Source organism: Chrysochloris asiatica, unplaced genomic scaffold (assembly GCF_000296735.1).
Source record: "Chrysochloris asiatica unplaced genomic scaffold, ChrAsi1.0 scaffold00262, whole genome shotgun sequence".
NCBI classification, from domain to species: Eukaryota; Metazoa; Chordata; class Mammalia; order Afrosoricida; family Chrysochloridae; genus Chrysochloris; species Chrysochloris asiatica.
Window position 1 is genome coordinate 1,583,599 of NW_006408780.1, and position 11,022 is coordinate 1,594,620.

At 41.6% G+C, this 11,022-nt stretch overlaps 1 pseudogene; it reads right to left on the reverse strand.

Moving 5' to 3' along the window:
• Positions 1 to 10,286: 10,286 nt before the first annotated feature.
• Positions 10,287 to 11,022, reverse strand: part of LOC102827732 — a 19,810-nt pseudogene continuing 19,074 nt past the window's right edge.

Below are 11,022 nucleotides of genomic sequence, written 5' to 3' on the forward strand. Positions count from 1 at the left end.
TGGGATGATGGTGGTGGAATGATGATGGTGGGATGATGGTGGTGGGTTGGTGATGGTGGTGTGACCCCACCATGCTCTTGTCCTACACACCAAACAGTTGTTTTGGAGTGAAAGAAAGAACAGTCCTGAATCCCAGTAGTTGATATCATGAGCAACAGTTCAGGCTGCCCTGGCCTTTGGAGAGTTTGGGAGGTCGTGGTCACACCCGTGGAAGCTAGGCAGGAGGGCATAGTTGGGATCAGGTGGGAGCAGCCCTTTCCCAGCTGTCCTCCTTACTCCCACTTTTAACTTCTTGGCCATCCTGCCCACTGTGACTGAGACAGCATAGGGGGTGAGAGGGGCCAGGCCCTGGGTCAAGAAGCCACTGAGTTGGGGGTTATGACATCAATGGTTCTCGTGCCTGGACTTTGATGAGCTCTAGAGAGTGGGTGATGTTTTCCAGTTTTCTAGAATTTAAAAATTATTCTGGCTTGTGCGTCCCAAACCCCTGAGGCCTGAAATAATGGATGGCACTTTGTGGAGAGCACTGAGGCTGGCATGTTGGGCTTTTGGGTGCCTTGGGAGGCCAGATGCTGCCCCGAGTTGTCATGAGCACTGGAAGCAGGGACTCAGATGCTCAGGCCCTGGGGACGTTATTCTGGCCCTCACATCCAAGCTTCCAATCAGATAGGAAAGGCTGTTTCCAGTCCAGCACCTGCTTCCCCATTCACCTAGAGAGGGGTCCTGGGAGCCGAGCACTGTGTGTGAATGCTAAAGTTCATAGCATGAGGCTGGCCAAGGCTTGTCCCCATGATCCCATAGACCTATCCCTGATCTTAGCAGTGGGTGAGGGGGCCTCAGTTGCTTCTAGGTCAGGTTCTTCTTCCCCTGGGCCTCTGCCTCCAGGCTCCATCCTGGTGCCTTCACTTCTCCTGCATAATGTAGCAAGCTGACTTTGCAGTGTGAGGCCTCCCTGAGCCGCTTCCTGCACTGGTCTCTGACCTTCCCTGCTCCTCAGATTCTTAACCGTGAATGATGATGTTGATCCTCCCCACTGCCTCTGGGCACTTGGCTTGTGCAGAACTGGAGGTTTTGGTACAGGCCATCCCAGCACAAGAGATGCATGCTGGTGGAAGGAGGGCTGGAGGGACTGTTCCAAATGATGGCTGTTTCTGGGGCTCCTCCAAACCTTCAGAAGAAGGACCTATTCCTGAGTGAGGCACACAGGAAAGAATGAAACAGCAGGTCCCAGGGACCATCAGGAAGTCCCGGACACTCACATCTCCCTTAGCGTGGGGATCTTGGAGCTAGGCCTTTCCTGCACTAACTTTGAGGAATGTCTGAGTGGCTCCCCGTGCATGTCGGACACATCCTGGACCACGTGGACATGACATGCACCTGGCAGGCTGGGCCTGCCGGAGCCTTCACTCCATGTCCAGGGAGACAGATGGAAGCAGTGTGTCAGATGTGGCTGATGAGAACGATACACCGCAGGCCATCTGTTTGGTCTTAATTTAGAAAACCTTCAGGAGATTATTACGTGGCATTTTTTCCCCCTGTGGTGCCTGATGGTATCAGGTGGGTTTAGAGCTTTGCCTGGTCCGTTTATCTTCTTCAGAGAGTTGCATTAATACGTAGGCACCACGGCTGGCTGAACTCCCCTCACCCCAAAATAAAAACAAAACAAAACAAATAGAAATGATCTCTGCAGTGTCTTCCTTTAAAAATAGTATCCATCTATCAGCCTGGCCAGATGGCGCTGTGGTCTGGGCTCTAAGCATGTATTCTCCTATTAGTGCCCTGCCTGTTAAAGTCTCCTGTCTGCCCTGGGCTTGAGGAGACTCACATACCTATGTTGGCTTCCAGATGAACACTTAGAACTATCTAAGTGTTAGTTTGTTAAAGAAAAAAAAAGGGGTTTGGGTCCTGGATGGTGGCCTCAGTGGGTCCTTTGGTGAATTTCTCAGTTCAGTGTCTGAGAAATTCACCAAAGGACCCACTGAGGCCACCATCCAGGACCCAACCCCCTTCCCCCCTCCTTTTTTTTTTTTTTTTTAACAAACTAACACTTAGATAGTTCTAAGTGTTCATCTGGAAGCCAACATAGGTATGTGAGTCTCCTCAAGCCCAGGGCAGACAGGGCTTGGTACCAAGATTCCCCTTGGAACAACACCACTTACAGTGCCGTGTAAGAGAACAAAATACTTAGGAGTAAATCTGACTAGGGACATGAAGGACTTATACAACAGAGATGATAAAGCACTGCTGACAGAGATCAAAGAAGATTTAAATTGATGGTAAGATGGTTCATGTTCATGGATCGGAAGACTTAATATTGTTAAGATGTCAATACTACCCAAAGCCATACATAGATCCAATGTAATCCCAATACAGATTCTAACTGTCTTCTTTACAGAGATAGGGAAACCAAACCTCAACTTTATATATGGCATGGCAAGAGGCTCCAAATAGCTAAAACAATGTTGAGAAAAAAGAACAAAGTAGGAGAACTCATACTTCCTGGTTTTAAAACATACTGTAGAGTTAGAATAATCAAAACAGTTTGGTACTGGTATAATAGTAGATGCATAGACCAATGGAATAAGATTGAGACTCCAGAGATAAACCCATGCATCTATGATCAACTGATTTTTGACAAGGGTGTTAAGTATGTTCTATGGGGAAAGAAGATTCTCCTTAATAAATGGCTCTGGGGAAATTAGATTTCTACATGTAGAAAAATAAAACAGGATTCATGCTTCACACCATAGCCCAAAAGAAATTCAAAATGAATTAAGAACCCTATATGTGCTAACAACAAACGTTATAACTAGAACCCTAAAATAAATAACATGTAGAGGCAATGCTGCTTCCAACAATGGATTATTTAACAGAATAAAGCACAAAGAACAAAAGACAAAAATAAATAAATGGAACCTCATTAAAAAAAACAACAACAACAAAAAAGAAACCTAAAACTGAAGTTCATCAAGACACTTTACCAAGAAAGTGAAACGTTAATCTACTGACTGGAAGAATATCTTTAGAAGTTGTATATCCAACAAGGCTCTAATAGCCAAAAAATATATAAAACTTTTACAACTTAACAAAAAAAGACAAATAACCCAATCATAAAATGGGCAAAGACTTGGACAGACAGTTCACCAAAGAGGACATCTATGACCACCAAACCCATGAAAAGATGCTCAGCATCATTATCCAACAGAGAGATGAAAATAAAAGCCACGATGAGGTACCATTATCACTCCCACAAGGAGCCCTGGTGGTGCAAGGGTATATGTGATGGGCTGCTTACCACTAGGTCAGCAGTTTGAATCTACCCATTGTTCTATGGGACAAAGATGCGGCTTTCTGCTCCCATAAAGATTTATAGCCTTGGAAACCCTATACAGGCTTGCTATGAGTTGGAATTCACTTAATGGCACACAATGACCACCACCATCACCAAGATGGTTAAAATAAAGCATACACTGACACAAATAAGACAGAAAGTCACAAACATTGGTGAGGATGTGGGGAAATTGAAGCCCTTATCACATTGTTGGTGGGAATACAAACTGATACAGCTGTTGTGAAAAACAATATGGTGGTTCTTCAATAAACTGAAAATACGATAACTCACTCCCACTGATATGATTCTGATTCATAGAGACCCAGAATAGGATTTCCAAGTCTGCAAATCTTTACAGGAGCAAAAAACTCCATCTTTCTCCCTCGGAGTAGCTGGTAGGTTTAAGCTACTGACCTTATGGTCAGCAGTACAGTGCTTATCCTATAGTGCCACCAGGGCTTAGCCTACAAGCCACCTAGCTATTCCACTCCTTTGTACATGCCCCAGACTTGAAAGCCGAGGCTAGCAAAGAGTCTTGTACCCTGTTCATTGTAGCGCTACTCCCACCAGCCAAAAGGTGGAAAGAAGCTAAATGATCATCAATAGAGGATGCATAGACACAATGTGGTCCATACATACAATGGAATACTCAGTAGGAGAAAGAAGTCTTGATTCATGTTACCATATGGATGGAGCTAGAAGACATTACACTGCGTGAAATTCATCAACTACAAAAGGACAAGTACTGGATGATCCCACTTATATAAAAAGACAAGAAGAGATAAGTGTATAGTTGGTTATCAGGAATTATCAGGAATGGGAAGGACGGGAGAAAGTGGAGTAAAAAAGTGATAGAAAAATACATTAAGGGTATGGTTGTACAGCCTATGATTGGAATTTCTGTCAGTAATTGTTGTTGTTATGTGCTGTGGAGTCGGTTCCGACTCATAGCGACCCTGTACAGGGTTTCCAAGGCTGTTAATCTTTACAGGAGCAGAAAGCCTCATCTTTCTCCCGCGGAGCAGCTGGTAGTTTCAAACTGCTGACCTTGTGGTTTGCAGCCTGATTCGTAACCACTACGCTAATTATGGAGAAGGATGTCATGCTGGGTAGGGTGGAGGGTCAGAGAAAAAGAGGAAGACCCCCAACGAGATGGATCAGCCAGGTGGCATCATTGATGGACTCAAGTGTGGCAGCGGTAGTGAGGTTGGCCCAGGATCGAGCATTGTTTCGTTCTGCTGTGCATGGGGTCGCTATGAGTCGGTTCCGACTCGATGGCACCTGACAACAACAACAACAACACGCTAATTATACATCTGTTAAAATTGAATTGGCAAAAGTTATGTGGTAGATAGATTTACAACAAAGACAAAAAAGAGTGGTTGATGAGGCTGCTTACATACAACTAAATGCCTTATGGAATTTGGTTCCTTGACTTGGAGGTTTAGGGTCATGGTTTCGTGGGACATTCTAGTTAACTAGCCTAATCACATGCTTAGTGCTTCTATGTCAACTTCCCAGTTCATTGCATAGTGCCTGGGGTCTTCAAAACAAGTAAGCAGTCAACAAATGCACAATAATTATTTACCTGAAGTAACAGAGGAAGAAAAGGAGCATATGGAATGTGTGGCTGGTTGCCTCCTTGAATAGCTGCCTCATTTTGCCATGAAACCAGAAATGGATGGTGCCCAGCTATTATTACTGAACATTTTGTTGGAAGATTCCAAAGATGAATCCTGATCTAAAGAGGGAAAATGTAGAACAAAATTTCAAAATTTCATGGAATCTAGATTTCATGGAGTCATGGAGGCTGGTTGACAAATTCTAATTCCCCTTTTAGCTAATCCAATCAGTCAGAGGCTGAAGATGTTGTCATAATTGCCAATATTAATTTCTATCACATTTACAATAGTCTGCAGGGGAAACCAATATCTATAAGACAGTCAAGAACTTCAACATTATTTCCCCTCCTTTACCCATTCAGACTATGTCTCAATCCTGTATCACAGAGCCCTGCTGTTCCAGGTTATCTATACATCCTTATTTACCTTTATTCCATTTAGCCCATCATACCTCCTTAAGTCTCTCCCTATCTTCCTTGCTTGTGTACTCCCCTTTCTTGTGTATTGCCCTCCCCTTCCTTATATATTGCCCTCCCTGTCACCTGAGCTATCATGTGTCTACTCTTAACTTATGAATTATTGTCCCCTCCCTCCTGTCCCTAGAAATCATCAAATAATTTTTCTTTTAGTATGGAAATATTTTCTTAAGCTTTTGCAATAATGGTCGTGTGCAATATTTGTACTTTTGTGACTGACTAATTTCACTCAGCATAATGCCCTCAAGGTTCATCCATGTTATGCGGTGTTTTGCAGCTTCCTTGTTCTTCAAGGTCGCATAGTATTCCATTGTGTGTATGTACCACAGTTTGTTTATCCATTCTTCCATTGATGGGCACTTAGACTATCTCCATCTTTTTGCTATTGTGAATAGTGCTGTGGTGAACATTGGTGTGCATAGATCTACTCATGTTCTGGCTCATATTTCTTATGGATATATATCAAGTAGAGAAATTGCTGGATCACAAGGTATTTCTATTTTCAACTTTCTGAAGACACGCCATACCATTTTCCAGAGTGGTTGAGCCATTTCACAGTCCTATCAACAATGTAGGAAGGTATCAGTTCCTCCAGACCCTCACCAGCATTTGTTATCTTTGCTGCTTTGAACTTCGCTGTAATGCTGGTGTGATATGATATCTCCTTGTTGCTTTGATTTGCATTTATCAAATGGCTGAAATTTTCTCTCTAGTGTAGAGATGCTAAAACAAATGGAAGAAGTGAGGAGGTACAAGAGCTAAAAAGAAAAATTCAAAGGTCATCTCGATAAGTCAAATATGATAATGAAATGTGCAAAGACTTGGAGTTAGAAAACCAAAAGGGAAGAACACACTCAGTATTTCTCAAGCTGAAGGAACTGAAGAAAAAATTCAAACCTCCACTTGCAGTGTTGAAGGATTCTCTGGGCAAATTATTGAATGATGCAGAAAGTATCAAAAGAAGATGGAAGGAATATACAGAGTTACTGTACCAAAAGGAAATGGTCGATGTTAAAACATTTCAAGAGGAAAGATGTGATTAAGAGTCAATGATCCTGAAGGAAGAAGTCCAAGATGCATTAAGGCATTGGCAAAGAACAAGGCTCTAAGAATGGATGGAATACAAATTGAAATCTTTCAACAAAGTGAGGTGGCACTGGAGGCACTCACTCATCTACGGCAAGAAATTTGGAAGACAACTATCTGGCCAACTGATTGGAAGAGATCTGTATTTGTGTTCATTCCAAAGAGGTGATCCAATGTAATGCGGAAATCGTCAGACAATATCACTGATATCCCATGTGATAAAGTTTTACTAAAGATAATACAAAAATGGCTGCAACCAAACATTGACAGAGAGCTTCCAGAAGTTCAAGCTGGATTCAGAAGAGGATGTGAAATGAGGGATATCACTGCTGACGTCCAATGGGTCTTGGTTGAAAGCAGAGAACACCAGAAAGATGTCTACCTGTGCTTTATTGACTATGCAAAGGCTTTCAGTTGTGTGGATCATGACAAGCTATGGACAACATTGTGAAGTGTTAGTATTCTGGAACACTTAATTGTGCTCTTGAGGAACCTGTACACAGATCAAGAGGCAGTTGTTAGAACAGAACAAGGAAACAGCAAAGGTTTAAAATTAAGAAAGGTGTGCACCAGGGTTGTATTGTTTCACCATACTTATTCAACCTGTATGCTGAGCAAATAATCTGAGAAGCTGGGTTATATGAAGAAAAACATGGCATCAGGATTGCAGGAAGACTAATTAACAACCTATGAAATGCAGATGATACAACCTTGCTTGCTAAAAATGAAGAGAACTTAAAATACTTACTGATGAAGATCAAAGAGCACAGCCTTCAGTATGGATTGCATCTCAATGTAAAGAAAACAAAAATCCTCACCAATGGACCAGTAAACAACATTCTTACCAATGGAGAAAAGATTGAAGTTGTCAAAGACTCCATTTTGCTTGGATCAACCATCACTCATAGAAGTAACAGTCAAGAAATCAAATGATGTATTGCATTAGGCAAATCTGCTGCACAAGACCATTTTAAAATGTTGAAGAGCAAAGATGTCAGTTTGAGGACCAAGGTACACCTGACCCAAGCTGTAGTATTTTCAATAACCTCATATTCACGCAAAGTTTGGACAGTGAATAAGGAAGACCATAGAAGAATTGATGCTTTTGAGTCATGGTGTTGGAGGAGAATATTGAAAGTACCATGGGCTGCCAAAAGAACAAACAGATCTGTGTTGGAAGAAGTGCAGCCAGAGTGCCCGTTGGAGACCAGGATGGCCAAACGTCATCTCTCATACTTTGGACATATTATCAGGAGGGACCAGTCACTGGAGAAGGATATCATGTTTGGTAAGGTACAGGGTCAGAGAAAAAGAGGAAGACCCTCAACGAGATGGATTGGCTAAGTGACAGCATCAATGGGCTCAAACGTGGCAATAATTGTGAGGTTGGCCCAGGACCAGGCAGTGTTTAATTCTGTTGTACATAGGGTCACTATGAGTCGGTACCAACTCGATGTCATCTAACAACCACAACAACAAATCCATGTATCGGAGTCCTGGTGTGGCGCTGTGGGCGAATGTGTCAGACTGCAAAGTTGTTTGAACTGCACTGTTAGTGGTTCAAGCTCACCAGCTGCTCCTTGGAAACCCTATTCAGGGTGGCTATGAGTCAGAATTGACTCCATGGCACTTAACAGGAACTATCTATCTATTATCTATCTATCTATCTATCTATCTATCTATTATCTATCTATCTATCTATCTATCTATCTATCTATTATCTATCTATCTATCTATCTATCTATCTATCTATCTATCTATCTATCTAATCATCTGTCTATCAGTTTACATACCTCACAGAGAAGACAGAGTTGTTTTTTTTTGGTGCACAATTTATTATTAACAAAAATAGGCCAATTTTACAAAAAAAAAATGTGATAAATTTCACAGAATCAGGACAATCCAGACTGTATTCTCAGTCTATAGTGCAATGAAATAAATACCAAAAGAATTGTGAAAAAAAAATTCCAGCTGTCTGGGAAGAAAATAATCTTAACTTCTAAATAGTCCTTCAGAGAGAAAAAAAATCATGAGATTATAAAGCATTTAAAGCACTACATGTCAAGACTTGTGGGAGATATCTAAAGTAGCACCTAAAAAATTACGGTTTCAAATGCATTTATCAGAAAACAAATAAAGATCAAGAAGAAGTGAGCTAAGCATCCAACTCAGGAAGCTAGATAAAGAACTAAAGAATAAATCTAAAGGAACAAGATGAAAAGTAGGAGAGGTAAGAGCAGAAATCAATAAAATAGAAAACATCTTTAATATTAAAAAAGCCGGAGAAAATTTACAAAGTCAAAACTAATCTTTATAAATATACTAAGACAAACAAACCTCTGGCAAGACTGATAATAAAAGAGAGAAGAGATAAATAAAGTAACTATTGAATGAAGAATTGAAAATAACTGCAGCTGTATCAGAGAGTTAAAATAATAATAGAAAACTGAGAACATTTATGCACCAATATATTCAGAAAACCTAGATAAAGTGGGTAACTTTCTGCAAAAATATAAAATGCCCAAATTGACACCAGAATAAATAGAAGATCTAAATAGACAAACAATTTAAAGAATTTGAAGTGGAAAACACAAAACTTCCCACCAAAATCCTTCAAGGAGGAGATATGATTTCCTCTGCAAACTCTTCAAGAGGCTAGGAAACAAAGTAAAAATTCCAAACTTATTTTATGGGCTACTAATACTTTGATTCCAAAATAAAAGCCAAGCTGTTTCGATAAAAGTAATAAATAAAATATAACCAAACCTTAGAGTATATTTTAAAAATTCATTATCAAATCAGTTAATACCACGAATGCAAAGATGGCTCAACCTCAGAAAATCTGTCCATGTAATTTACCTCACGAATAAACTAACGGAAAAGAAACATGTCCTAATCTGAATAGAGGTTGTTATGAATTGAATAGTGTTCTCTGCAAAATATGTGTTGGAATCCTAACCCTTGTGAATGCAATTCTGTCTGGATAAGGATGTATTAATATAAGGAAGTAAATTTTATTTCCAGATACACTCACCTCTGCAGCCAGAAGTTGCCCTCTGACCTGCGGATCTTGGATTCTTTAGCTACTGCAGCTACTTGGGTCAGAAGAAGCCTCCAGTCTGACATCTGACCCATGGTCTTGGAGCTTGCCTGCCTCTACAGTTGTGTGAGTCATTTCTTTGATGTAAAACTTTCTCTCAACACAGACACACACATACACAAATGCAACTTCACTGGGTTTGCCTCTCAAGAAAACCCAGCCTAAGACGTCATGGTATTTTCAATGGCCTTATATAGCATATAAAGCTGGATAATGAATAAGGAAGACCATAGAATAACTGATGCACTTGAATTACGTCTTTGGAGAACAATATTGAAAGTACCATGGACTGCCTGAAGAACAAACGAATCTGTGTTGGAAGAAGTACAGCCAGAATGCTCCTTAGAAGTAGGATGGTGAGACTTTGGGCATGTTGTCAGGAGAGACCTGTCCCTGGAAAAGGACATCATGCTTGTTAAAATGGAGAGTCAGTGAAACACAGGAAGACCCCTAATGAGACTGATTAACACCTTGGCTACAACAATGGGAGTCAACATAACAATTGTGAGGATAGTACAGACCAGGGCTGTTTTTCTTTCTGTTGTACAAGCGTGAGTCAAAAATGATCTGGACTCTGGTTGTAGAATTTGTTTTAATCAACTTTTATTTTTTTTAAGGTTACACAATAATTTATTGCAAACCTCTCTTCCTAGCACCTCCCAGTTTCTGGGTCACCTTTCCTGCTTGTAGATCTTGTGTGCTAGCCGCAGGTAGATGGCCGGGGGCAGGGGGGCAGCGTACTGCTTGATGAGACTTATAAGGGGTGCTGAAATCGTGTCTTCCTCGTACTGTTTGAACACAGCAGGCAGCCCTGTTTTCTCATACACTGCCTTCACTCGGGCTACCTTCTCGGTCTCCTTCTGCCCGCAATTCTCCTACAAGATCTGGCACTGTTCTGGAGAGGCCTGTGGCAGACACTGAATCACCAGCCAGCTGTATTTATTATCCTGGATGTCAGTGCCAACCTTGCCTGTCACACTGGGGTCACCCAAGAGGTCAAGGTCATCATCCTGAATCTGAAAGAACTCACCCATCTCCAGTAGACTCTTCCTGGCATTGACATGCTCCTTCTCCCCCTCAGTGACCGCCACATACATTGCAGTAGCCCGGGAAGGTAAAAAGAGTAGGAAGCTGTCTTGTACTTGACAATAGATTTATACCTCTTTTCAGTGAATCCTCCAAGATCCATTTTGCCCTGGGGGGCAGTGATGAGGTCCACGGTCTGTCCAGTCTCAGTCTGATAGGAACTCTGCAAGAAGAGCTCGATCTGATTCATATAGGGCTGCTCCCGGCAGTACAGCTTCAGCAAGCGGTAGATACATGCTTCCAGCAGTATGGAGTCATTGATGGCATCCAAACCTATGCCTGGCTTCTGATAGAAGCAGGGCTGCCCTGTTGGGTAATTAA